Source organism: Mchenga conophoros, linkage group LG9, assembly GCF_057382185.1.
Source record: "Mchenga conophoros isolate Kocher_MC1m ecotype Shallow Benthic linkage group LG9, M_conophoros_male_GT1.1, whole genome shotgun sequence".
Taxonomy (NCBI): Eukaryota; Metazoa; Chordata; class Actinopteri; order Cichliformes; family Cichlidae; genus Mchenga; species Mchenga conophoros.
In genome coordinates this window covers 23,437,481-23,457,748 of record NC_140534.1, presented here as the reverse complement: position 1 = coordinate 23,457,748, position 20,268 = coordinate 23,437,481, and the positions used below count along the sequence as shown (strand labels likewise).

The 20,268-nt window shown below is 42.0% G+C and overlaps 1 protein-coding gene across 15 annotated transcripts in view; it reads right to left on the bottom strand.

The window, feature by feature from the left end:
* Positions 1-20,268, bottom strand: part of kiaa1217 (KIAA1217 ortholog) — a 138,758-nt gene that overhangs the window by 70,248 nt on the left and 48,242 nt on the right. Inside the window, exon 1 of one of the 15 annotated variants that reach the window (XM_085287032.1) lies at positions 11,636-11,768. The exons of the other annotated variants lie outside the window; for them this stretch is intronic. The gene's annotated coding sequence lies outside the window, so the exon portion shown is untranslated. Of the gene's footprint in view, positions 1-11,635; positions 11,769-20,268 lie in introns of those variants that run through there. 15 annotated transcript variants of the gene reach the window in all.

The following is a 20,268-nucleotide window of genomic DNA, read 5'->3' as shown; positions in this document are numbered from 1 at the left end:
TGAGGTGGAGTAGAAAGGTATAATACTTACTCAGACATTGAAAATGTCAAGTTTTACAAGATGGCTTTTATTACTCTGAGGGGAGCCTGGGGTGGAATAGCTCACTGGCAGAGCTTGGTCCAGGAAATATGGAGGGAACTGAAAATGTTCTTATACAAAGAGCCTTTGGAAATATTGTATGTATCAGTATTGTTAACAGATCCCAAGACCAAACGCAACAACAAATAGATTTCACTAATGCTCATTTAGCCTACGTGGCCAAAGTCTTACTTATTAATCCAACTTTGCCAAAACAATGTCGGACTCTGTAGTTTTCTCTGGTCCCCTCCCCAATCAGACCAGGAGTGACATGTTTAGCCGCATGTTCTCCTTAAATTGCTGGCTGTCTGAGTGGTGTCCCAGAAACGATGTGGGCTTCATAGATAATTGGCAAACCTTCTGGAGGAAACCTGGTCTTGTTAGGAGAGACGGCATCCATCCCACTTTGGATGGAGCAGCTCTCATTTCTAGAAATATGGACAAATTTATTAAACCCCCCAAAATATGACTATCCAGAGTTGGGACCAGGAAGCAGAGTTGCAGTCTTACACGCTTCTCTGCAGCTTCTCTCCTCCTGCTACCCCCCCAAAAACCCATCTCCATAGAGACTGTGTCAGCTTCCAAAAAGACAAAAAACAAACTAAAAACCAGCAACAAACAACTTAAACATAAACAATTACAAAGAAAGAACAATACAGTATCCACATCTGAACCAAAGAGTAAAACAGTGAAATGTGGATTATTAAATATTAGGTCTCTCTCCTCCAAGTCTCTGTTAGTACATGACTTAATAATTGATCAACAAATTGATTTACTCTGCCTTACAGAAACCTGGTTGCAGCAGGATGATTATGTTAGTTTAAATGAATCAACACCCCCGAGCCATTCTAACTACCAGAAATCTCGAAGCACAGGCCGAGGGGGCGGTGTGGCAGCAATTTTTCACACCAGCCTATTAATTAATGAAAGACCAAGACAGACTTTTAATTCATTTGAAAGCCTGATGCTTAACATTGTCCACCCCAGCTGTGAAACTCAGAAACCAGTCTTACTTGTTATCATCTATCGTCCACCTGGGCCTTACACAGAGTTTCTGTCTGATTTCTCAGACTTTATATCTAATTTAGTTCTGAGCTCAGATAAAATAATTATTGTGGGTGATTTTAACATCCATGTAGATGCTAAAAATGACAGCCTCAACATGGCATTTAATCTGTTATTAGACTCAATTGGTTTCTCTCAAAATGTAAAAGAACCCACCCACCACTTTAATCACACTCTAGATCTTGTTCTAACATATGGCATCGAACCTGAACATTTAACAGTGTTTCCTGAAAACCCTCTCCTGTCTGATCATTTCCTGATAACATTTACTTTTACAATAATTGATTACACAGCGGTGAAGAGTAGACTTTATCAAAGTAGATGTCTTTCTGAAAGCACTGTAACTAAGTTTAAGAATATAATCCACCCACTGTTATCATCTTCAATGCCCTGTACCAACACAGAGCAGAGTAGCTATCTGAACGCTACCCCAACAGAGGTCGATTATCTTGTTAATAATTTCACCTCCTCACTACGTACGACTCTGGATACTGTAGCTCCTGTGAAAACTAAGGCCTCAAATCAGAAGTACCTGACTCCGTGGTATAATTCTGAAACACGTACCCTAAAGCAGATGACTCGTAATCTGGAGAGGAAATGGCGTGTCACAAATCTAGAGGATCATCATTTAGCCTGGAGAAATAGTTTGCTGCTTTATAAGAAAGCCCTCCGCAAAGCCAGAACATCTTACTATTCATCACTGATTGAAGAAAATAAGAACAACCCTAGGTTTCTCTTCAGCACTGTAGCCAGGCTGACAAAAAGTCAGAGCTCTTTTGAGCCAACCATCCCTTTAACGTTAACTAGTAATGACTTCATGAACTTCTTCACAAATAAAATTTTTATCATTAGAGAAAAAATTACCAATAATCATCCCACAGATGTAATATTATCTACAGCTACTCTTAGTACCATTGATATTAAGTTAGACTCTTTTTCTCCAATTGATCTTTCTGAGTTAACTTCAATAATTACTTCCTCCAAACCATCAACGTGTCTTTTAGACCCCATTCCTACAAAACTGCTCAAAGAAGTCCTGCCATTAATTAATTCTTCGATCTTAAATATGATCAACCTATCTCTAATAATCGGCTATGTACCACAGGCCTTCAAGCTGGCTGTAGTTAAACCTTTACTCAAAAAGCCATCTCTAGACCCAGCAGTCTTAGCTAATTATAGGCCAATCTCCAACCTTCCTTTCATATCAAAAATCCTTGAAAGAGTAGTTGTCAAACAGCTAACAGATCATCTGCAGAGGAATGGTTTATTTGAAGAGTTTCAGTCAGGTTTCAGAGCTCAGCACAGCACAGAAACAGCTTTAGTGAAGGTTACAAATGATCTTCTTATGGCCTCTGACAGTGGACTCATCTCTGTGCTTGTCCTGCTAGACCTCAGTGCAGCGTTCGATACTGTTGATCATAATATCCTATTAGAGCGATTAGAACATGCTGTAGGTATTACAGGTACTGCACTGCAGTGGTTTGTATCATATCTATCTAATAGACTCCAATTCGTGCATGTAAATGGAGAGTCCTCTTCACACACTGAGGTTAATTATGGAGTTCCACAGGGTTCAGTGCTAGGACCAATTCTGTTTACATTATACATGCTTCCCTTAGGCAGCATCATTAGAAGACATAGCATACATTTTCACTGCTATGCAGATGACACCCAGCTCTATCTGTCCATGAAGCCAGATAACACACACCAATTAGTTAAACTGCCGGAATGTCTTAAAGACATAAAGACCTGGATGGCCGCTAACTTTCTGCTTCTTAATTCAGATAAAACTGAGGTTATTGTACTCGGCCCTGAAAATCTTAGAAATATGGTATCTAATCAGATTCTTACTCTGGATGGCATTACCTTGGCCTCCAGTAACGCTGTGAGGAACCTTGGAGTCATTTTTGACCAGGACATGTCCTTCAACGCACATATTAAACAAATATGTAAGACTGCTTTCTTCCATTTGCGCAACATCTCTAAAATTAGAAATATCCTGTCTCAGAGTGACGCTGAAAAACTAGTTCATGCATTTATTACTTCCAGGCTGGACTACTGTAATTCATTATTATCAGGATGTCCAAAAAACTCACTGAAAAGCCTTCAGCTAATCCAAAATGCTGCAGCAAGAGTCCTGACAGGGACTAGAAAGAGACAGCATATTTCTCCTGTTTTGGCTTCCCTTCATTGGCTTCCTGTTAAATCCAGAATTGAATTCAAAATCCTGCTCCTCACATACAAGGTCTTAAATAATCAGGCCCCATCTTATCTTAATGACCTTGTAGTACCATATCACCCTATTAGAGCGCTCCGCTCTCGCTCTGCAGGCCTACTTGTTGTTCCTAGAGTATTTAAAAGTAGAATGGGAGGGAGAGCCTTCAGTTTTCAGGCCCCTCTTCTGTGGAACCAGCTTCCAGTTTGGATTCGGGAGACAGACACTATCTCTACTTTTAAGATTAGGCTTAAAACTTTCCTTTTTGCTAAAGCATATAGTTAGGGCTGGACCAGGTGACCCTGAATCCTCCCTTAGTTATGCTGCAATAGATGTAGGCTGCCGGGGGATTCCCATGATGCATTGAGTTTTTCCTTTCCAGTCACCTTTCTCACTCACTATGTATTAATAGACCTCTCTGCATTGAATCATATCTGTTATTAACCTCTGTCTCTCTTCCACAGCATGTCTTTATCCTGTCTTCCTTCTCTCACCCCAACCGGTCGCAGCAGATGGCCGCCCCTCCCTGAGCCTGGTTCTGCCGGAGGTTTCTTCCTGTTAAAAGGGAGTTTTTCCTTCCCACTGTCGCCAAAGTGCTTGCTCATAGGGGGTCATATGATTGTTGGGTTTTTCTCTGTATCTATGAAGCGCCTTGAGGCGACTTTTGTTGTGATTTGGCGCTATATAAATAAAATTGAATTGAATTGAATTGAATTGAATTAATCCCTATCTTGCACTTCTTGTTTTGTCTATAAAATCTTCACTAGAAGAAACAAACTGTACAAGCTGCGGTGGCTGACATGCTCTCTGTTAGGGCGAATGTGGGCTCTTATTGCTATTGATACAAGCAAGCTCACTAAAGCGTCAGCTGAAACCTATCCCCGACAAATGCACCATTTACTCCTGTTTGCTAAAAGTGACATTTATAAAAAGCTAAAATAAGAATGAAAAGGCTTTGAGGATGAATGCCGCAGAGATGCTAAGCATGTTTAGAGGACTGACTGCTGCAACTACAAACTGACTGTTGCTGGTTTTGGTGTTTTCATGGGATTTGTTTAGAAAGAACAACAACTCACAAAGCAGCAGCTCGGGGATGACGTCACACGGGTTTTTTTTCTTTCTTTTTTCTTTTTTTAATTTACATTTCAATACAAAACACTGTGAAGTTGCTGGTATGATTGGACAAAAAGACATAGGATTTACAACAGTAACTGCTGCCACATTGTTTGCCATCCATTAGTCAAGATTTCCAAACTTTGACTTAGTAAATCAAACGTTTGCCACACCTAACTCAATTGAAATTGAAATTTAGCTCTGCTAAACAGGAAACAAGCATCAATCAGGAAACAGGCTCATTCTATTGGCCAGCATTAGCTATTTACAAATCTTTCGGTGATCACATTGACAATGGCTGACAAGTGAACATTTAAGAGTAAAGAAGAGAAAGTGAGTATTGATGTTGCATACATACAAATATGTATCACAGTATTGGATATGATGACAAGACAACTAGAGAAAAACAAAGGTGTCCACTACAGCACATCACAAGGAAAGGATGTTAAAGAAAGAGCATCTCCAGAATCGAGATTCCTGCTCTGAGGAAGAAGTATGTCTGGTTTAAGCTTAATGGCAGTGACATATACATCAAAAACTTGTGAGATATTCGAGTGTCACCTAAATTGGTCGACCCACCAATGAACAAACTAATGTTGCCACACGAGCGTGGAAAACAGTTGGTTAGATACAAACAGAAAACAGCCACAAAACTGGCTATGCTTAGTACGTGTGACAAAATCTGTCCTGAAATGCAATGTGGATTTAAAGTTAAGCAGTGTCACGCTTGTATAATCCTTCTACTACTTAAATAAAGTCCTCAGAGTATACGGACTTGATTCTGTGCCTTCACGTAGCCAGACACAGTGAAAAATAGAAACTCGCTCAACTCTCTCTGCACAACTGTCCTTACTTTTTGACTGGAATGCTTTTATTTGATACTGCCGGGCCTCTTTCCAGTATTTACATGGTGCCGCCTATTTATCAGTCAAGAGCAGGATGGAGTTCTTCAAACAGACCATGTCCAGATAGAGGACAGGTTTCCTCAAAACTTCCAGCTCCAGAGCTCACTTAGCCACTGTTCCTAGAATATCCCAGCTTAACAAAAACATCCTGTGTGTCACAGGCTTTACCGAATATATTTACAGAGATTGGCGCTTCGTAATGTGGACCATAGCTAAACGAAAGTGCACCGAGTTTGTCAGGCAGAGGGGTAATTATAAAATCGTGCCACCATAATGGCGTCATTAGTGAGCAGTCAATTGGGTCAATGGAAAACAATAGAAAGCCAACATCTGAGGGACAAGGGCAAGACACTGCAAGTTGTTAAACAGGGTGGTGGACAGAAGTCTCATCCATATTTATTAGGATTAGGCAGCTTTAAAACTCAAATTCATACTTTCCTTAAAAAAACGCTTTATGAGGACAGAAAACCTTGAATGCTTTATATGCTTTTAAAGAGTGAGAATGATGTTAGCGAATAAAGTCTGACAAACCTTACACTCTAGGGCATTTGTAGGTTGCCAATTAGAGACAAAATTCTAATTATCAGTACATTTTTTGCATTTCATCTATTTCTGACATAAGTTTGGTCCCAAGGTTAATTCGCACGGAGACCAGACCCTGTAGATAAAAACATACAACTCCTTTTCATGTGTACACAAAGCATGCTTGGTACTGAACAGAAGGAGAAAAAAAACCCGGGGATGTTCTTGTGTGTTGTGGGAGGCACTATGTCAAACCAAGTGACTAACAGAGGAGATGGATGGGACAGGCGTAGGTGTTTACATTGGGAGAAAAGGGCATTTAACAGCAACTGTCGGCGGCACTGTGTCCCCCCTCTATCTACCCCCTTCTCGTTGTTGCCAAAGGAAGAGGATGTTCAACAAAATGGCTTCACTGAGTGAATGGTAAGCCCTGCGTCTCTTCAGCTGTCCCCATCGAGTTAAGGCAAATAAGCCAGCCTTAAAAAAAAGAAGCAAAACCTGTATTTACCAGTTGCCAGGTGTTTTATAGCTGCCCTCTTACTCTAAGCCCAATTTGATCTAAGATCCTCCCTGCATGTAGACTCACGGTACATACGAACTTAGTTTTCTATCTTGGCAAAGTCTCCGTTAGCTCCACAAGCATCTGACGTCACTACAAGTCTATTATTTCCCTCTGTGGATAATCCCTGGCATAGAAGCCGCCCACATAAGTGACCTCTACCATTGCCCATAGCGCCGCAATAACAGACTGAGAAGATATTTGCCATACCACTCCTGTTTTCTCTGTGTGGTCACATCTCAAGATTTTTATTTGTGGCTTAACTATGCATCTCTCTAAAGCTTTAGAAATGTTATAAGGCTAAAAACCATCAAGCCAGACCTATTATAATATCAAAGAGTGTAAAGAAATGAGGAAAAAAAACTTAAAAGGCTGGTGTTAATGAATCATTGTTAGGCGAACTACACATTGCTGCCTTATTAAATCATTTTCTGCTGGTTTGTCACATTTCTCTATTAAAATGTTGCCATTACCAGCCGCCTTTTACTTGTGACTAAGAGGAATGCATAAAAAATGACATATCTTCTGGCGCTTTAAAGAACGGCAAGATAAGGTGTTTTTATACTATCTTACAGCTACTGCAGGAATTTAAAAAAAAAGAAGAAAGATTTTCAAAGAGCACCTTTAACTATTCTACTGAAAATTATTTGGCTTACAATGAGGTTAATTTACAACAAGTAGAAGTCAATTAACATGACAGAGATTCTGTGTGATAACACCTTCTTATAATCCCCACCTCTATTAGACTCAAGATGTTTTGGCCATAAGGACAGCTTCTGGTCTAAGCTGCTGAACTGATAGAAAATCTTCCTGCAAGATGAGATATGTTACTCGCAGCTAATTGAGAATGTAATCTGCCTCAGTCAAAGTCTTAAAGCATAATGACTAAAATAAAAAAAGTTTTATACTGTGGATGTTACACGAGCAGTGGACACAGTCCCAGAGAAATGAAGCTTTCTATCAACTTTAATACCAAGAATTAGATTGAGATTAGCTTGGTTTGAATAACAAAAACTAGAACATTTAGCTCTAAAGGGTCAATCCAAATTATATACACGTACATTGTATCATCAGGATGGCCTGGTGTAACATCTGTCAAGTTAACAACAACCACCTCCGGTGCTGTTGGCCAGCCGTGTGCTGGAGGAAAGTGCGCTACTGTTGGTCAAAGACAAAAGAACAGGAGATGGGAAGGTGTGTTCTTAGGCAGCGAGAGAGAAGGAAAGGAAGGAATGTGGAAGTGAGAGCAGGGCCTTTAAATTTAGGGACCATGACTGGTAAAGAGAGAGGGCTGGCTGATAACAAAGAGACAGGCTGAAGTGCAGGATGCTGGGATTGAAAACGCTAAAATATTCGCTGGGAGTGACCAGGATGGACAAAATAAGAAACAAAGTTAGAAAAGCAAGGCTGAGATGGCTTGGACATGTGCAGAGAAGAGACAGTGGATATATTAGATAAGAGATGTCAAAGATGGTGTTGTCAGGGAGGAGAAAAAGAGGAAGACCACAGCGGAGGTTCATGGAGGACATGACACGCCTCTAACGATCACTTGCTTTGTGATCTTATTAAGAATTTCTTGAGTTAATGGTCTCAACCCTAGTTTACTGACTCTTTTAATTCTTGTTGTAATTATGATGTAAATTTAGCAAATTATAGTCAAATTCACAGTCAAATAGATGATAAAGGAAAGTATGTGTTAGACTGGGGTTTCTCTGTGATTGACTTAAGTGTAAGGATGTCGTGTTCTTGACCTCTGAGTTATAATGTCATAATAACATGTGGTTTCAAAAACCCAAGATGGCTACAAGGTTTCACTTTCACCTGGGAATTTTTAATCTGACAACAAAAAAGTCAGCAAGTCACAAGTTTGACTTGGGTTACTAAATAAAACTCTCCATTTCTCTATTTCTTAGAGTGAACAACTGCAGCTCCCTGTCCATAAAAATATCCCCCATGTGACCAGATCACAATGAGGTCTAAAGTTTAGAAAAATATGCATTAGCACCATTTCTACTCTCTTTCACGATCATTCTTTCTTTTTCACCAACACTTTGGTGATCTCCACCAGTGTTGGTCAAGTTACTTGAAAAAAGTAATCAGTAACTAATTACTGATTACTTCCCCAAAAAAAGTAATCCCGTTACTTTACTGATTACTTATTTTCAAAAGTAATTAATTACTTAGTTACTTAGTTACTTAGTTACTTTTTAAAAACACGATTTACAACCTGAAGAGGTGATAAAGCGATAGATCTTTCAGCCCAATTCTACTTTTTCTACATAATCCATCATACAAAATGTAATCAAATGGAAAAGTCTCTTTTTTAACTTGTTTTATCAGTTTTAATCTTTTAACTTTATGCATCAAGCAAAAATTTAATTATATGCAACATTCTCTGACTTGAATAAATGAGTTTAACATTTAAACCTATTTTCTGCACATTCCAGCACATAAAATAAAATAATTTTTTGTGTTTACACTCACTCTTTCAAATAGATGCAAGTAAAACACAGCAGAACATAAATAAAGTCAAAGACTCAGCAGTCCTGTTGCTCTATTTTCACCTGTAAAGCAGGACTGCAGTAGGCGGAGGTTTACCCTGGTGCAGGTGTGCAGCGGTCAGTGGAAGGATACGGCAGTGTCTCTGTGAGTTTCCCATTACGTCGTTGCGCTCTTGGTGCTTCCTTGGAAGTTTAGGGGTTTTTTTCGCTGTAAAAAGAAGTTTTCTTCCCACGCACGATGGACGCTAATGTTTTTGTCACTTTTTATGGAATCAAACTCAAAGTAAGGTCAGTACTTCCACGCTTTAAACGCTGCACGCTCATACTCTCTCCCGCACTCGATATGTGATCCATTGTTGATCTGCACACAGCTGTTGTCACTAACGGCGCACTCGCTTACGTCACTGTCGTGAGACATTCTCGCAAAAAATCACGGTTTTAGTAACGCAGTAACGCAGCGTTCCTACGGGAAAGTAACGGTAATCTAATTACCGATTTTGCAATAGTAATCCCTTACTTTACTCGTTACTCGAAAAAAGTAATCAGATTACAGTAACGCGTTACAAGTAACGCGTTACTGCCCATCTCTGATCTCCACTACGTGGGTGTGTTTCTATCGCATCCATAACTCACCCACCAATGGGAGCTAGAATGAAAGCTCTCTAATGAGTTTTGATCAAACCTTGAAGCTCAATGAGACGTGGCGTGAGCTGGCTTGAGGCCCAGCGAAGGATGACAGTGCAGAGAAACACCTGGTTAGGCCTCTCACCCCATCCACCCCCACTGGCCTCACTGCTGCTTGGCCACATGCCGCTGGCCCAGGTGTGTTTCCCCCTAGCTCATGGAAGCCGTCAAACTTTACTTCCCCAGATTTGAATCAGCTAATACATTTGGTCAGGTTAATACCTGATCTCCTGTAGAGTTTCAGATCTGCAGTGTTATGTCTGGATACTGATGTAACAGACTAGTCCAGCCAAGTAATCAAGTGCTCGTGTCCTAACCTTAGTCTCTCTTAATGATATTTGACAAATGGAGGCATACGGTCAGGAGCTACTGTGTGCCTTTGCTTGTAAAAACACTGCCAAAATCACTGCACCTCATATGCTATCACTTAGACGAATAGCTTGGTAGAATTATACTGGCAGCCAAACCCCTGCCTTCCCGTTAATAACGGTTTCCTCTGGTCTTGTGAGAAACTGACAACTTGCTACATCAGCAAAGCGGCGATAAAAACTTGTGAGAGACAGTCTAACGTTGTGAAAGTGCCAAAACGAGCGATGAAAGATGAGGTTTAGGGGCACTGTAAAGGGGTGCGAGTGTGCGAGCTCATTTGTCTCTCTGACCCGTTTACCTTCCCCGCCTGCGGACTGAGGGAAGCTGATGTATTTATTGGTGAGAGACAAAACAAATCACACCCATCACTAAACATCTGAGTGGTAAAAAGTAGATGATGGAACTTAAAGGACCAATATGGCTTAGGGATTAAATACAAAGCACAACTGAGGGTTTCTTTATCTGTCAAAAACAACAACAAAAGAAGAAGAACTTCTGATTAGTTATCGTGTGACTTTATGGTAATAAAAATAGAGATTGCACACAGTTGCATGTGAAAATCTGTGAAATTAACTCTCATTTTTTTCCCCATTTGCCTAGGATTGGGCAGACCAGTCTTTTCCAGATGCAAATCTACTCAGCAGTGGAAAAAAGTTAATGCAATTCCCACAGTGCTGAAGAGATCCAGACAGGAAAATATAGGCCTGTTAAGACAGTAAAATGCTTCAAATTCGACTCAACTTTAAGATTAGTGACAAACTGTAAAAAGTAGTAGTTCACCGTTTTCCCTAGTTAATACATCTACTGTATGTAGTGTGAAGAGCACAGCAACTTAAAGGTCGCAAGATATATACTGATGTTCCCTTTGAGAGGAGAGAAGCAGCAGCATGGGAAATGTTGCGATCCGCTTGACGTGACCAAACAGCATCACAAAATCTGCACTAAAGCTGATCCCCAAACAGCCACTTTGATGATACAGATTAAATTTCTGTGTGATCTCAAAAGGCAGATGAATTTTAGAAGATTAAGAAAACTTGTTAGTTTATTCTAAGTTCTGATCCCAGACAATTAATGTAACTGATAGTTTGTGCAAGGGATGTGTTTTATAAGAGGGACAGCGCTGTTTTTCCAAGTTCACCCTCTCATGGTTTGACCCTCACCACTCTTCTCCCTCCAACAGCTTAATTAGACACAGCCACACACACATTAGATGGTCTCCCCCTTTTTTCTCTCTTTTTTTTGCTTCACACACTGAATGGTTGGCTGCGGTTCAAGGCACAGCAAAAAAAAAGAAAAGAAAACAGCTATGGAAAACAAGCAGCTTTCGGAGCCAGGGGAAACCATCAGCAGGCAGCACACACACACACACACACACACACACACACATATCAAGAACACCATAGTGAATGCAACTCCAAAAAACTGTCTGGAAATTTAAATGACACTGCATGCAACAGTAACAGCGTGCCATCTTCTCTCACAGTGCAGGGATGTCTGCCTTACAGTGCACCAATCTGAATCTATGGATGGAAAAACTGATGAAGATGGGAGTTTATAGTCCCGTGAGCGTTTATGTATCGGTGTAAGAGAGGCGTGTGCTCTTGTGCAAGATGTAGCTACTCACCTTTTCTTTCTGGTAGGCTGTGGTAAAGTATGTCCTGATAACCAAGTCTTTTTTTCTTCACACTCACCCAGAGTGACACAAACTAACACACTGCCTCAGTCCCAAAACTTTTTGCTCTCTCCCGGTAGATCTACACTTCCACTGATCCCTCCCTCCCTCCGTCTCTTGCTCTCTCCCTCTCTCTCTTTCTGTTAGACTTCCTGGGCTGCTGTTTATGCTCCAATCAGGCCTTCCAAGAAACTACCGCTGCCCCTCCGCCCACCTACTCTCTCTGAGCCAGCAGCGATTGTTTGGCAGGGGCTTGTCACATGTAGACGCCTGTCTATGTATGTGTGTGATCCCTCATGACTAAGGTTTTTTAACCTCTTGCCACTATCTGGAGCTGGGCTCTCCTCAGTCACGAGAAGAAGAGTTTGGGAGACGCAAACTATGAGCTAAAAGAGCGAAGGTGGAGGGAGGATAGGATAGGAAGGAAAATGCACAGTGGGGGCTGCCAGCTTCAGTCTTACTGAGACAAATACACTTTTTCAGGCATGGGTAAAAAGGGGGTTGGCTGTGTTGACTGAGAGCTGGGGGGCGTGTCTGGAACTTTCTCTCCAAATCCAACAGCTTGTTGTTATAAACCGCAATGAGGCTCAGCCCGTCACAGACCTCAAAGCTTGGTCTCCACAGCAAGTTCCCTTTACCATAGCCTGCCAAAGGTTTTCAGTGTACTGTATGCGCTCTCACGGTGCCAACCTCCAATTCACAGTTTCACTATAGCTGCCCAGCCCCATGCATCCCCAGCTCTTTCCAGCCTCTGAGTGAAATAAGAAAGAGTAGAGGTGTGATGTGTGTGTGTGTGTGTGTGTGTGTGTGGGGGGGGGGGGGGGGGGGGGGGTGCAGAGCAGTGAGGTGAAAGGTGATGTGTGGGAGGGGACAGGTTGACAGCAGCACACTGAGCTTTTGTTGGCGCTGTTAACAGTTCTATCATCACAAGATGGTAACACCATGCGGGGTGTGGAAGTCCTTAGACAACTCAGGCACCGCGCAAGCACTTCGACTTTGTACCTCTTATAATCTGCTATTAAGGTAAAACTTTGCACTGGAATAAAAAGAAAGCATTTCATTCAGAGGATAAACATTACGATTTCTGGATTATGAGACAAAGAAAGATGATCTAAACCACTTTGTATGATGGTAAAATGAAAAATCACAGCACTGCAATGGGGAAAATAATAAACCAAACTACCGTAAGTTTGGCAGATTAAAGCGGATTCTGCTCAGAGGTGTTTACATAGATCGTTTCAACAATAAGGCTACTGTAACTCCGCAATTTTCTTTCAAATACATTTGTTCCAGCTAGGCATGCGAGTCTTTTTAGAGTTCAGCCGCATGGGTAGATTGGGGGGTGTCTCTGTGCCAAGTCGAATTCAGGAAACATTCATCTTGTTGTTTAGTCTGGGCACCATGTGCTGGAGCAGGGAGCCTGCTCTCCTTCACGGACCCCTCCTCTTCTGAACACAAGCACAAAAACCCCCACGCTGACAGACATGATCCGGACAATCACAACTGCGGTTCATTGTTTAGGGGCTCAGATGCACAAAACAGCAAAACTTCAAAGCAGCAGTTAGTACAAAAACAGCATGAAAAGATCAAATGTGCTCAGTCACTCCCTCGGCAGCTCAGGTGTGCCGGCATGTAGGCTTTGTACGTCAGCATTTATTTCTCCTGCTTTTATCACATAATAAAGACAGAGAAAGAGCTTTTGACTCTGTGCACGATAACAGAAAGCAGGTGCAGTGATGTCTATACAGTGCCGTACTTGGATGGGTGTGTACACATATGTAACTGTATGCCCATGTACTCATGAACATGTTTCTGGACTTGTGTTGCCATAAGAAAGTGGAAATACTTCTTCCTTACTCTCTTCCTGCATGCACATTATAAACAGGGCCCACTCTGACTAATCCTCTAGCACTGAATCCTTCCAGTGCTGAAAAGACATTCAGAAAAATAGAAGTGGAAGCAAAATAAATCAAAACATTCGGGATTTAACGGCAAAGAAGCAGGTGAGGATTACACCTGAGGCTATTCAGCCTGGCGGCTCAGCCTGTGCCAGTCTGCCACCAAGGAGCCGAACCTGCAGTCACCCAGTGAATGAGCCACCTGTGTGCCTTGGAAGAGGCTGAACTCAGCCGTGCTCGTGTAAAGCAAAGAGAGTGAAATGACAAGCCGTTCGCTTTCAGCAGCACAAATTAAGATTCGGGAAAGGAGGCTCGCAAGCTAACTTTTTTTTCCTCTTTAGGCCAACGTGCTTAACAATCTAAAGATGAGTCACATGAAGAAAAAGAACTGGATACACTGTGTCACCTCCTTTTATCTGAAAAGGACAGCTTGTCATGTGACCTTTGCTTTAAGCCAGCTGATGCATTGCTGCTGGATGTGTTAAACAAGGCTGATACAAGGACTGCAATGTAATGCAAAAAACCAAAAAACATTTGAAACCTACTGGTGACACTGACATCTATGATTTTAATGTACTTTTTTTGTTTTTTCTCTTCTAACATTTAAGCAGCGTTAACAATGAATAAACTCTCAGCCTTTTTAATTGTTATTGATGTATTTAGCAACTGTTTTTCCATGAAGTTGAGTCTATAAGTGGCACAGATGGAACAGTCAGTATATAAACTAAAATAATACACCTGTTTATATCTGTTTTTACAGTCAGGGGTATTGTTGCTGAGTTCTTTTTACTTAAAAACTCTGAACTCAAAGTGACAGTTTTTGTTGGCTCTTATTTTTGGTTTTAGTTTGCAGGGCATCTTTCAAACTGATACAGAGCGCATAACAAAAACAGCAAAAAAAGGAGGCACCAAAGGCCTTGGCTGCCTTCCACCCAGATCCCACTCTACCCTGTGGACCGAGCTGCCTTTTACATATATTTAGCCTGAAATCATCTAAAGCCCCGTTGAGCTGCTGCTCTGTATTTTAAAGCCACTTTCATAATCTTCCACAGGGAGGCTTCAGAGCTGAGCTCATGGCAACAATGGAGCCACTGGACGAGTGTGATCTCTGAGTCAGCATCGGATACTCTGAGAGGAGTCTTATTGAAGTTTAGGCTCACTGCCCTTCAGGTTTGAGGGACTGTCTGAAGATGATGAGCTATCATTATGTAAACAATGCACAGTACCGTGCATCACAACCTGTGTTTAACCCATCACAAACACACATCTGAGCCTCCAGAGACCCTACCAGTCAAGCCCATAATTTGATGTAGCAGCCCGATGAATCTGCTGCCATTATGCATTTCCGGGGAGGAGATCTTAAACGGCTATTGATTAAATAAATTAATAAGAGCCTGAAATAATGAGAATGCGAAGTGAGAGGTGTGAGATCACAGCTTGGCCGGAGAAGTGAATGTGGCACTATGAGGCCAGTCTGATTGTCCTGTGGCCCACTGCAACAGTGACAGAAAGGAACAATGAGACATAACTCACCCAGGAAACATAGCACAAAGGGTCAGAGGGGTCACATGACTCTGTTTCTGTTTGTCTGTCCTTGAGTCACACGTGCATAAATGAATTAAAGTGGCAGCACCGGAAATTATATTCTACAGAGAGCATTATGTGCATCATTCTGTGGTGAAGACTGGCCAGCACTGATCTGTCAGAGTCAAAACTCAGAAGCAAAGAACAAGACAACCAGAGCGAGGCATCGAAGTCATTACAGATTAAGACAGGAAGCTACTTCAAAGTCAGCTAGCCTGCTAACGGTTTGAAAAACTGGCCTGTGATTTTAAGATCACAGCTCTGAATGTAAAACTGCACAGACATTTCAGTAAAGAAACTGGTTAATACAAAGTAAATTACATAAGTGGTTAATCAGGAAGTTTACAATTTTAGATTATTGAGAAGGGAGTGAGGGCAGCTATAATATATCTGTGGAGGTATGGAGATGTTCACGAGAGAGGCTAGCGAAAATTTTAACCTAAAGGTCGGAAGGAGCTTCACTGTGTGTTTGTGAATCTAGAGAAAACATATGATAGGGTGCTAAAAAAGAATCTGTGGTACTGTATGTGGACATGTATGACGACAGTGAGCCAGTGGTGAGGTGTACAGTAGGAGTGACAGATAGGATCATGGTATAGGTGGGACTATGCCAGGGATCAGCTCTGAACACCCTTCTTGTTTGCACTGGAGATGGACAGGTAGACAGATGAGATCAGGCAAGAGTCTCTGTGGACTGTGAGGTTCACAGATGACGTGGTGCGCTGTGAGAGCAGGGAGCAAGTGGAAAAGAGATGGAAGTATGCTCTGAAGAGAAGAGGAGTGAAAGTCAGGAGAAGAAGGTTGAGTAGTTTGGACACAAAGTTAGAGAGGCGAGGCTAGGGTGGTTTGGACGTGCAGACGAAGAAGAGTGAATATATTGGACAAAGTATGTTGAACTGGGGCAGGAGGAAAAGATGGAGACCACAGAGAAGGTTCATGGATGTGAAGGAGGAAATGCCGAGGGTTGGTGTGGCAGAAGAGGATGCTAGGGATAGGATGAGACAGACGAAGTGTCATGGCACCTGGGTTGTTGACCCAGTGTTTGGGGTTTGGACTTTTTGTCATTGTTTAGTTTCTCGAGTCGGTTTCCATCTTTATTGTGAAAGTCTCTTGTCCTATGTGCGTTAGGTTTACTTTTGGTTACTCTGTTTCATTAGTTAGCCGTGTTCCCACCTGTTACCTATCCTGTTATTATCCTGTCTCTTTAAGAACTCAGTTGGTCTCTGTTTCCGGTCATGCTGTCGTAATTTCCTCGTGTGCATGCACTCTGTTTATTTCAATCGTTTATTAACCTAGCTCCAGTTAATAAAAACCGTGTCTTTCATTTGGGTCCTCTCTCTCCATTCCCAGACACCTGATCGTGACAGGAAGATCCTCTAAAGGGAGTAGCAGAAAGTAGGAGAAGACACAAGCAGTTCTCTCCTTCAGGAGCAAGCGTCAGAATGGCTTAAAAACTGCTTTACATGAGGAAAAAAAGAATCCAGAATAGAAAGAAAATCCATTTACAACCATGTGCAGTTGTAAAGAATTATGTTAATTTTTCACACCCTTTAAATCTTTACTGGTTGATACTCATAATGATAATGTCTTAGGTCTCAGCTTCTATCAGCATTAATATTGTAATTGTTAATATATCTTAAATCTTCTTTATATTATAAAAACAGCTCTTTCATCCCAACTTGGGAAAAAGATTAAATGCATGTTTTGGAAGTGGTTTCAATGTAACAGCTTGTAACGCCATAAAATACAGAAAAAAGGGTCCAATAAGAGCCGCCGGGCAAAGAATATGACTAAAAACCAAATTTTTTTTCAATTTAACAATTCACCCCATTTTCACTCGAGTCAAAGACTCCAGTGCTGTAGGGTGTAATTATGTGAGCAAAGTATTACAAATACAACACAAAGAGACATTCATGCATTAAAGTGATTAACCAAACTCTGATTCAACACACCCCTGCCAAGTTTCAGCTTCTTCTTTTTTTTGCTGATTCTCGGCTTGTGGGCCAGTATAACAGAATCCTTATGGCTCGCTTCAAGACAGATTTGAAAAACTGTGAACCCGCTGTTTAAATCTACAATAACTCACGGCAAACAGCTGGATCCTCACTTTGATATACAAACACGTGTTCTTTATCAACCAAGCTGTTCATGCTTTAAAAAAAACTGTGAATAATCGTCTTTGCCTGACAAAACATTGGTATTTTGAAAGTGGACTTAGGGATGCTTTTAAAGTCCATGTTATGTTCAAATGTTAGGCAGTGTTCGACCTTGCATACAACTCTGACTTTCACACAGTGCAGCTCGTTGTTTTGGCTACTGCAGCAACATTTTGACTACTAAAGCGCAGCGTAAGTGAAGCATGAAGCAACTGTCAGAATGACATAAGGGACGCTCAAAGATAAGGTAATGCCATTACCCTCTGGTCCTCCACAGACATCCGCTTTGTATCAAATTGCTATACCCATGAACCAACAGGTCTTAGTGAAAGTCTGCAGATCTGTTGGCCAATATTGAACTATATATCTCCATGTGTGCTGTTCAATTTCCACTGATATTAATTTTATATATATATATATATATATATATATATATATATATATATATATATATATATATATATATATATACACACATATATACATATATATATATATATATACACATATATATCTATATACATATATAGGGGTGCAACGATATTCGTATCGATATTGAACCGTTCGATACAGTGCTTTCGGTTCGGTACGCATATGTATCGAACAATACAACATTTGTAATTTATTTTATCAATTTTCCTTCTGACGATGCTGTCTGTGTTGAGCGCTCAGTGAATCTGTGTTCGACTACTCCGCCTAGGCTGCACTGTCGAGCGCAGATCCACTGAGCGCTCCACACAGACAGCATAGACAGAAGGAAGAGCGCAGGGCACCTCCCCCACCCTCATTCAGATCTGGCGTTTGGAATTATTTTGGTTTTCATGTGACGTATGACCCTGAAGGTAAGCGAGTCATGGACTAAAGTAAAACAGTATGTTGGATGTGCCATGCAATGCTCAATTACATTGGTGTGAACTAGTGTGTTAGCGCAGTTAGCTCGTTAACGTGTTGGCCGTCTAGCCCCATGCACGGAGCGATCGGCGGTAGCTCGTTAACGGAGATTTGCCGTGTTGTGGCGTTAAGGTCATTTCAACGAGATTAACCTGAAAGCACTAGTGGGAACACAACGAATATGACTGCACATTTACGCCGACATCATCCCAGTGCAAAGACAAGTGGAAGCAGACAAAAAAAAGCAAGCATGCTACTAACTTTAGCCGAGTCATTTAGACAGCTGTTAGCACATGATTCTCCTTATGCTGCTGAGAATATAGCCCAGAAGAAGCGGATAGTATAGCTTTTATTTTGGAAAGAGCCATTTCTCTGTAATAAACTCTCTTTTCCAAAGATGAGTGATTCCTCAATCAGATACAGGGCTTGCAATATCGCTAGCCCGACGTCCCGGAGCTAGCGATTTTTTTCAGTCGGGCTACCAAAATCTAGCTCTTCCCTGCCCGTCGAACAATACAAAATTTGTAATTTATTTTATCAACTTTCCTTCTGACGATGCTGTCTGTGTTGAACGCTCAGTGAATCTGTGTTCGACTACTCCGCCTAGGCTGCACTGTCAAGCGCAGATCCACTGAGCGCTCAACACAGACAGCATCGTCAGAAGGAAGAGCGCCGGGCAAGCTAGCGAGACAGAAGTTAAGCTCTCCTTGCAACATGGCAAATTGAACCTCCCCCACCCTCATTCAGATCTGGCGTTTGGAATTATTTTGGTTTTCATATCTAGCCCCACGCACGGGGCGATCAGGGGTAGCTCGTTAACGGAGATAACGACAACACACAGAGCGCCCTCTGACCCCGGAAGGACACACCGTCGCAGCGAGAGGGCGTCACCCGTCACTATGGCAACATAAACAAAACACAACTGTACAAACAGAACCCCGAACAGCCCTGACCCGCTACATTGCCCCCACCTAAGGGGTCAGTCGTCCCCGACGACCCCATTACCCCACACAAACTCCTGCAAATGTCCAGGTGCCTTCTTTTGGCGCACCGGCCGGTCACGACCAGCGGGGGGAAAAGTCACTCGGGTCAGAACATGGGGTGCCACCATCATCTCACTTCTGACACCAATGTGGCGAGCTCAGACAACGAGGAGACGGAGGTGTCGTTTGGTCTTGCTTCCCGTGAGCTAGCCAGGGAGCACAGCCGTTTATTGACATCTGCAGAAGAACACTGCCGCTAGCTAACTGCTCAGCGCGGCAACCGCACAGCAACAACAACAACACACAAGGCGCCCTCTGACCCCGGAAGGACACACCGTCGCAGCGAGAGGGCGTCACCCGTCACTATGGCAACATAAACAAAACATAACTGTACAAACAGAACCCCGAACAGCCCTGACCCGCTACAATATGCTGCTGAGAATATAGCCCAGAAGAAGCGTATAGTATAGCTTTTATTTTGGAAAGAGCCATTTCTCTGTAATAAACTCTCTTTTCAAAGATGAGTGATTCCTCAATCAGACACAGGGCTCGCAAAATCGCTAGCCCGACGTCCCGGGGCTAACGATCTTTCCAGTCGGGCTACCAAAATCTATCTCTGCCCTGCCCGTCGGGCTATTGTAGGAAGGAAAAATATATGTCAATGCTTTTGCATTCTTTCGGAAATGTAGCTGGGTAATTATGTCATTGGCATTGGTGAGCCACTGTCAATATGTGACATATTGAAATCACGTTTGAATTTGCGCTTGTTTTATGCTTTCACTTTGCAATCGCGTGAACTGTGTGTAGAGAGCGACAGTACTGATTGGTGAGTGATGATAATTTGCGCACCAATTCCTCTGGCATCGTCTTATCAATTGTTAGCTTACTATGCAAACATGACAAGTGAAATCTCCCGCAGCAAGCTTAAACATGTGAGAGGTTGATCGCGCAGAGAATTGCTGAGCGTTATGTGGGTGTGTGTAAAAGCAGCAGGATATATATTTTAGTTCTGCTGACAGGTCAGGGTGAAGAAGTGACAGCCAAAGAAAAGCTTACCACAAAATGGAAAAATT